The 8,933-nt window shown below is 49.2% G+C and overlaps 1 pseudogene; it reads left to right on the top strand.

Annotated features, from left to right (window-relative positions):
* The first annotated feature begins 902 nt into the window (after positions 1-902).
* On the top strand, positions 903-8,119 carry LOC130266562 (E3 ubiquitin-protein ligase NEDD4-like; annotated as a pseudogene).
* The last annotated feature ends 814 nt before the right edge of the window (positions 8,120-8,933 follow it).

The following is an 8,933-nucleotide window of genomic DNA, read 5'->3' as shown; positions in this document are numbered from 1 at the left end:
TGCCCCCCATTCCCATCCTCCCCCAGTCCCCCAGATCCCAGTCCCCCTTAAAGCAGCTTGGGATGCTCAAACTTAGAGGGCTTTTCCAGTTGTAGGAACAAGGAAAATGCAGTCTGACTGCTGCTGCCCAGCTCCTGGCGCAGAGGAGTGTCTGTAGCAGCAGAGGGTGGCAGCCCAGGGTGACCAGCACCTTGCCATTGCAGGTGGCACCCGGGTGGGTTTGGAGCGTTGTCTTCTGGTTGCAACCCCGTTGTTTTGTTGTGATCCCGTGTTCAGGATCCTGGGAGGAGCAGCTGTCTGGAGGCAGGGAAGGGCAGTCCCAGCATGGTCCTGTAGAAGCTTTCCTGTCATCCTCCTGGTGCTCCTCAGAGCTGTAGATGGAAAGAAGTGGGCTGTGCTGTGCCACTGCCAGCATCTCCACTGCTCCTTGCTGGGTGATTCTCTTGCACCAAAACAGGACAGTTCTGCCCCCTTCACCTTCTCATTAAATCAGAGTCTAGGAAAAATGTTACTCCCTCCAGATTTAGAAGTGTGATACCTCAGCTGTCTGTGCAGAATTTCCAAACAGTAACTTGGGGTGTCATTGCCAAAAACTTTGGGTTCCTTTACCCAGCAGGCCGTGTCTCCAATCCCAGCCCACGTTCCAATGAACGTGTCACTCACTCCTGCAGACGTTGCCATCAAAGCAGTGCAGATTCCCTGGGTTCTGGGGTGCTTCTGTGTTTTTGAGTGGATGTTTTCAGCTTAACAGTGTGTTGGGGCTGGGGAGGGTGGGGAGACACAAGCCTTTGCTAACCCTGACAGAGCTGAGCAGTGCTAGGGAGAGAAAAACCAAGAGAAATTCACGGTGTGGTAACAGAGAAGCCATGGGATCATTTCTTTTGTTCTTTGCAGATAAGAGAATGACCCAGTGGGAAGAGCCCAGGCTGCAGAACCCAGCCATCATCACAGGCCCAGTAAGTAGAGCTGCGCGATCCTGCAGGAAATGCCTGACTGAGGCACAGCTGGAGGAGCAGCAGCCCCTGCCTGCTCCTGGGCTCAGGGGTGGGCAGCCTGGGAAGCAGGAGCTCTCTGCCCACATCTAAGGCAGAGGAAGCTGGGGAATGTCACAGCAGGCTCTGGGCAGCCTCCCTGCTTGCTCAGGGTTTGGGGATGCCTAAGGGGAAGTGCCCCTGTTTGCCTTACCTGGGTCATTCCTGGCAGTAGCGTTTCACTGGGCTGGCACATTGTTCTATTTATTTGAGGATCTCTGGACGATAAAAAGCTGTTTGCACTTGGGAGGAGTAGAGAGGTGGGCCCATGTGGATTCAAAGTGGGGAAAAAAAAGGCAAAAAATGGGTCTGTCAGTTTAAGAGACATAAAACTCCTGCAGGTAAACAGAGGTTTCAGAATATCAGCCTTAAAAGAAATGAACACAGCATTTTACTTCAGTATCAATTTTTTAAAAGATCAAAGAGTAGTTCTTTGACTTTTTATGCTGGTTTTATGGTGAGTTATGCCAGTTTATGCCATTTTATGATATTCTGAGTGATCAAACTCCCAATCCCAAGATGTTTCCTGGTGCCAAGAGTACCTTTGTGTTTTGGATAAATCCTTGGGACCGTTAGGCGTTTCAGGATACAGCAGATGAGCCTGCTGCACAGTGTAATTCTAATTGCTTAGTAATAATGTCAGTAACAGTCACTTGTTTGACCCTAGCTGCTTTTGGAGGGATTTACCCATTTATCAGCATTTAAAACTGGAGATCCTCACACACAGCACTGTGCAAATTGCTAACAGGCCTTTCCCCAGAAATGCTGAGCATAAATGAGACTATTTGAGAAAGCTTGTTTGAAGGAAATGAAATGATCATGGTCCCCTTGAGTGACTGACAGTAGTTTGTTGGTTTTTAAGGGAAAGCAGGGGCTAATCCATTTCACAGAAGCACTAAGGAATCATCTGAATGCTTTCACTAATAATATTTCTGGTGCCATGACAAACAGCATTACTTAAATTGCATTTCACATTGTGTTTAAATTAAGGAAGAATGTAGAAAGATTATTTAATAGCTGTAGTAAAGTCGTATTATCATCAGTAAAATGATGTCATTTTGTGGGATTTTTAAATCTCACCTGGCTGCTGCCTCTCCTGGGTGGGTTTGGGGGGGGCTGGTAGCACAGTGTGTGTGGGTAGCAGGGCTGTCCCCTCCTCTGCAGTGCTCTGGGGTCTCAGTGCTGAGCAGCTGAGTGACCATCCTGCCCTGCAGTGCTCTGGGGTCTCAGTGCTCTCTCAGTGACCTCCTGCCCTCCCCACAGGCGGTGCCCTACTCCCAGGAGTTCAAGCACAAGTACGACCACTTCCGCAAGAAGCTGAAGAAACCTGTGAGTAGAGCCTGCAGGACACGGCTGCACCTCCCTCCCTGTGCTCTCCTGTTTTCTTTGATTTCTCGTCGTTTTCATCAAATATTTACCACAGAAGTCTACAGCACTGTTTTGGAGCTGGCCCAGTTCCCCCCATGTTCCCAACACGTGCACTGAGAGAGCACTGGGGAATGAAAACATGGGGAGCTGAACACGAGGTGTCTGATCCTGTCACTGAGCTGTTAGCAGCCAGGAATTTGCCCTAAGGCTTATTTCTTGAGACTAACAAGGATGATCTAATCTTCTTTGGCACAGGCTGACATACCCAACGGATTTGAGATGAAATTACACAGCAATAACATTTTTGAGGAGTCCTACAGAAGAATCATGTCTGTGAAGAGACCTGATGTATTAAAAGCCAGGCTGTGGATTGAATTTGAGTGAGAAAAAGGACTTGACTATGGAGGTGTGGCCAGAGAATGTTTTTTTCTCTTGTCCAAGGAGATGTTTAACCCTTACTATGGTTTCTTTGAATACTCAGCAACGTAAGTTGTATTTCTATTCTCAAGGGCTCTATACATGACATTTTGCATAAGAGGGAAGGTTGCTTAGGCAGAAGTCGCACCCCTTTCCAGGGTGCCCTGGGGAGCCCCAGTGCCCTGCTCCTCCTGCTCTTCAGAGAGCCTCTGGAATGGTCCTTGAGAAGCCAGGAAGCATTTCCATAGCTCAGGCAATATCCAGGGCAGCAGAGCTGCAGCTATTGAGGGCAGTGTCACAGCAAAGCTGCTTTCCTCTGCCCAGACTCTGCCCAGAGTGGCAGTGCTGCTGTAGGGTGAGCTCAGAACGCAGCTGCTCGTCCCCACTGCAGTGGCCTCCAGAGCTTCAGGCTGGGGCTGCCCAGCTGTAAAGGCAGAGAGGGCATTCTTGCTGCCAGGGCTTGGGTTTGCTGCTGTGCCCACCCTTCAGCCCCCGTGGCTTCGTGGGGGACATGCTGGAAAGGCCTTGGAGGGAGATGCCCCTAGGCACAAGCTGTGTGTGAACATGTCTGAGTGTCTGCTTATTTAAAGGCTTGCTTCTTGAGCTGGTTTTTTTTTTTTCTTTCCCCAGAAAAGGGACAACTACACACTTTCAGATGAATCCTAATTCAGGTCTCTGTAACGGAGATCACCTGTTGTACTTCACCTTCATTGGCCGGGGTGGCCGGCCTGGCTGTGTACCACGGGAAGCTGCTGGACGGTGAGTGCTGCTGCCAGGGGCTGGGGAGGGGCTGCAGTGCCTGAGAGCCCATTCTGGGACACGCTGGGGCTGCCAGGGCCTGAGGAGGGGCTGCAGTGCCTGAGAGCCCATTCTGGGACACGCTGGGGCTGCCAGGGCCTGGGGAGGGGCTGCAGTGCCTGAGAGCCCATTCTGGGACAGGCTGGGGCTGCCAGGGGCTGTTTGAATGGGATTCATTCAGTCACAGTGTCTTACTCAACAAGTGCCTTTCTTTCTCTGCTCAAGGGAAAACTCCAGAACCAGCAGGAGCATTGTCCCTAGAGGAAAAGCATGGAATTTTTATCAGTATTTCCATGCAAGCCTGCAGCCAAACTAGGGGGAGTCAACGGCAGCATATTTTCATATGTAAAATTATAGCTGAATGATTTAATGACAAATTCTGCTGCATTTTGAAATCTCACACCTGGCAGACATCACTGAGCTGATTTTCCTGAGCCTTGGTGCAGCAGAGGAAGCAAAGGAGTCCTGAGCAGAGGAAGGTCACTAGCCTGATTTTCAGGCAACTCCTTGGAGAGGGAAGTAGTGATTTTAAATGGGATAGAGTACCCTGGGCTTAATTCCCCAGCTTTTGTCTCTCTCTGCCATTAATGTTAGGGTGGTCAGTGGAGTATGGCAGTTAGTGGATAATTGTTGAAACTGAAAAATTGGACTTTCTGTGCCATAATAAAATAAAGCTGAGCTGCTCTGATGCTGTTGCAGCTGCAGGACTGTTACAGTCAGGAGGTAACAGGAAATGCCAGGGGTGGTGCCCTCAAGCATTCCACCTTTCTGGAATGTGCAGGTGCAGGGCAGGGCAGGTAATCTGTCCTCTCTCTCCCAGGCTTCTTCATCAGACCTTTCTACAAGATGATGCTGGGGAAGCCCATAACCCTGAAGGACATGGAGTCAGTGGTAAGAGCCCATTGAACCTGTGTCAGTGCTCACAGGCCCCTGGCTTTCCACAGCTCTGCACTAATTGCCCATTTTCAAACTGCCTAACTGTGATCTGCCCTAGGATAGTGAATACTACAACTCTCTGAAGTGGATCCTGGAAAATGACCCCACCGAGCTGGATCTCACGTTTTGCATAGATGAGGAAAACTTTGGGCAGGTACGTAAAGGTTACTTGCATCTTAGGACTGGTGGTTGCCGACAAGTAGCTCAGTGCTGACAGTCTGGTGGTGGTGAAAGCAGCTGGGAGCTCAGCTGGCCGTGTTCCCAGCTGGGAGCGGGGCTGCCAGCTCCTGTCAGGGAGCTGTGGCACCTCTGGGACAAGCTGGAGATGCAGCTGAGTAAAATACTTGCAGTGAGGAGGGATGAAGGTGTCCCACAGTCCAGCTGGGACATGCTCAGGGACTCTCTGATTCCTGAAGCTGAAGGTGCTGTCAGGGGAGAGCAGCAGAAGGACACCAGGTCCTCTCTGTAGTGCCTGTCACAGCTGGTGCGCCAGGGGGAAGCTGCCAGGTTGAAAAGGGTCACAGCCTATGGGGCTCTTTCTCCATGACAAATGAAAGTGTTGTAGACATTAAATTAAATTAGTTTGCTTAGAGGTTTTTATGACCTTTTTTTTGCATTTTCCCTTTGTTTACTTCTGAGCCCTAGATCCTGGCTCCAGATAGAACTGGAGCTGGGGACTGTAGGGCCTTTTATAAAAACTGACTTCAGCATTTCAAACCATGCATTCAGTGTCCTGTCAAAAATATTCTGATCCACTTTCCAGTGCTGCCTTTTTCCTGAAGCACCATAAGGTTATGGATTTCATGGAGAACTAGGAGCCACAGAATAGAGCGATTTTGTAACACACTGGTTGGATTTGGGCAGTTCCAGTATGTGATTTATCTTCTTGTATTACAAATAATAGCTATTATAATTTTGTGTATATAAAGTACCTATTTTGTGGTTCTATTTTATATAAATATATAATTTCATTATTATAAATAATAATTGTAATAAAATGATCAGTAAATAGCCAGCCCCTCTCTGCCAGTTTTCCCTTCTGTCAGTGCAGGTTTGTTCAAAAGTGTAAATCAATTTGCTCATGATTGCCTTATCCTGCTTGTGAAACACTGCTCAGGGAGAGTGGGTTCTGGGAGAAAGATGTCCTCAAATAACAGCCTTTGGTCTTTTGAAATGCAGACATATCAAGTGGACCTGAAGCCCAATGGGTCCGAAATCATGGCAACAAATGAAAACAAGCGGGAATACATTGATTAAGTACCGTGATGGAATGTGCCTGGGGGGAAGAAAGAGCAGCTGGGTTAGAATTGACCCTGCTGCAATCCCTGGAGCTTGTACTGCACAAGAGCATCAGGGATCATTGGGGAAAAACCTTACTGTTAACATTGGTTATATCCCGTCAGGTACAAGAACAAGGAGTAAATTAAATGACGTGCTTTGATCTCCTGAAATTCCCCCCATGGAAACGTCCTTCTCCAACACCTGGCTCAAGCCTGAGATGAGCCAGAAGGTGCTCTCCAGCCTGGCCCTCATCCCTAGTGTCCTCCTCTGCCAGTCACAGACCAGAGCCAGGAGTCCAGTGCCAGCAATCCTACCAAAACTGGCCAGATCTGAAATTAGGTTTCATTTTCAGATTTCTCAGTTCTTCTACCTACCAGGATGTAAAATGCTGAATTCATTAATACCTGCTGGCATTTTAAATCAGGGCCTTTTCCAAAGTGAAAGATGTTACAATTGCTACATTCATGCAAACTGGGAATTCATTTCCAGTGCCTGGACCTGGAGCAATTCCATGCCTGGAATTGACTTTTGATGCCTGCACCTGTGAGGTGTTTGTGCTGCGGGTGGCTGGTGCTGAAAGCAAGGTGTCCCTTTGATGCTGCAGTTTATTTCTTTCTTTATAGGCGAGGTGCTGTGTCCTGACAGCTCTCCTCAGAGCTTGCAGACTTTGCTGGGAATTTTTAATTGCTCATTGCTCTGGAAGAATAAAATGTCTGCTCATGTAGGTACCTACAGGAGTGAAAAAATTCCCACTGTAATTTGGTCAAAGTCACTGGGCTTTTTGGTTTGTCTCTTCAAAATTCCATCAGTCACCAGCCAATAAATTGGAGTAGCTGGTGGAAGCTGCTTAGTTACCTGAACTTGCTGAAGTTGTAAATGACAAACTTGAAAGCATTTGGGGTTGCTGAAACCTTTGAGCCCTTGGCTGAGACCTGCTAATGAGTTTGTTTTTCTGGTGGGGTTTTGTTTCTTTCTGCAGCCTGGTCATCCAGTGGCGATTTGTCAACAGAGTGCAGAAAGAAATGAATGCCTTTCTGGAGGCGAGGCTCTTTAGCTCCTTTCTTTCCCAAAACCAGGGATTGTTTTTAACACAGATTTCTTACCCACTGGTGTCTGTGTAAAGGGAGTGGGGAGCTTGGCAGGGAATGCAAATAGAATACATGATGTTTTGTGATTTGACAGTTTTATCTTGTGTGAGAATATATCATCTTTCCCTTATGGGAATAAGGTCATTCTCGTTCAAGTTTAATTATTTGAGCTTGAAGTAATTTGGTCATTGATTTTTTTAATTAGGATTTATGTGGGATGAGAGTTTTAACTTTGCTCTTCTTTTTAGGGATTCACAGAACTGCTTCCTATCGACCCAATTAAAATTTTTGATGAAAATGAGCTGGAGGTGAGTCAATTTGGTGCCCCAAGCTGGCAGCTCTCTGACAGATGTGCCACGTTCTGGGCTTTTCAGTCATCTGTCTCTCTCCCTGGGGGAACGTGCGGACACGGCTGGAAATCAGATGTTTCTTCCTAATTAATAAATCTGTTCATGACATGAGAAGAGCTGCACTCAGGAGGGTGGTGGGGGGTGTGCCTCTGAAAGCCTGGAAGCAGCCTAGTGGATCAGTGCCACCCTCTGCCAGTCCCATCTGAGCCAAAGACGTGGAAGTTGTGTCACACTGTGGCAGTGTGCAGCCCTTCTGCAACAGCTGGGATACTCTGGGGATGCTCGGACTCTCCCCTGGGTGTGCATAAGTGCCTGAAGGTCAGAGCCCTGAGGGGCAGTGGCACCTTGTACCCTGTGAGGTCAGGGACACATCCCACCCTTCTGCTTGCCTGCAGTTACTGATGTGTGGCCTTGGTGACGTGGATGTCAGCGGCTGGAGACAACACACCATCTACAAAAATGGTTACTGCCCAAATCACCCTGTTATCCGTGGTTCTGGAAGGTAAGACTGGGCACCAGCCCTCGCTGGTCCTGTAGGTGAAAGTCCCTGCCCTTTTTTGCAATCATTTTTCTGTATGAGAACTGCTCAGGGTGGGTGGTTGTGCTGGGGCCAGAGCTGCTCCCTCCTGGCTCAGGTGAGGGCAGGTGCAGCTCCTGCTCAGATGGCACAGAGGGGCTCCTGCAGTGCTGAGGGTGTCTCTGCCCCCAGGCTGTGCTGCTGATGGACGCTGAGAAGTGGATCCGGCTGCTGCAGTTTGTGACCGGGACGTCCCGCGTGCCCATGAACGGGGCAGGACAGGGGCGGGACCGGGCAGTCCCAGAAGGCAGAGCCCGGGAGGAACCGGGATGAAGCGGGGTGGGCCCGGGGCTGGGGCCGAGGTGATTTAATGCCTGGAAACCACCCGAGCGGGGTGAGAGGAGGAGCTGCTTGTTCGGGCTCCCAGGTGAGCTGTGGGGCTTTGGCTTCTACCCCTCTCCCCCGCTCTAGCCCTCCTTCCTTCTCTGCGTATTCCTCTTCTTTCCCCCCTTGTGCCTCCCAAAACCTCCCCTCCTCTCCCCCCTGCCCCTCCTTCCTTCTCCCTGAACTCCTTTACTTTTTCCCCTTTCTCTCCCCATCTCAAGGGATACAGCCCAGGATATCTCAGGGCCCAGATGATTTCTGTTCCTTCTGCTTGTTTCACTTGCAGATGTTTCCCAGTCCAGCTCGCTGAGCCTCCAGCTCTGACTGTGGCATGTTCTTCATTCCAGCTCTGGCTCTGAGATGCTGCACTTGATGGCTGCTCCAGTTCCTTCCAGCTCTGGGTAAATAACTGGTGTCTCTTGTGTAATCTGTGTCCTTGGTCTGTCCTTTGTGTCCATCTGTGTTACCTTTGTCACATCTCCATGCTTTATCAGCATCCTTCCAAGCCATGGTAGCCAGACTCTACTCGTGTACTTTCCTGCATTGTGCTTATTCCAGCACATTTACCTTTTTGCTTTTTGAGACGGAAAGAAGTACACAAGATCTTCTCATCCATCTTCCTTCTCAGCTTTGGTAGTGCCTGCTTTTCACGTGCCATTCTCTTGGCCTTCTGTAAGGGAGTGTGTTAGACCCTCCTTATGTGCCCTCACTAGTTCCATAGGTTCTATCTTGGGCTTGAGACTTAATCCTCCAGAGAGTTATC

Source organism: Oenanthe melanoleuca, unplaced genomic scaffold, assembly GCF_029582105.1.
Source record: "Oenanthe melanoleuca isolate GR-GAL-2019-014 unplaced genomic scaffold, OMel1.0 S088, whole genome shotgun sequence".
Lineage (NCBI taxonomy): Eukaryota > Metazoa > Chordata > Aves > Passeriformes > Muscicapidae > Oenanthe > Oenanthe melanoleuca.
Note: the sequence above shows the minus strand (reverse complement) of the source record. Positions and strands in the feature narration are given on the sequence as shown.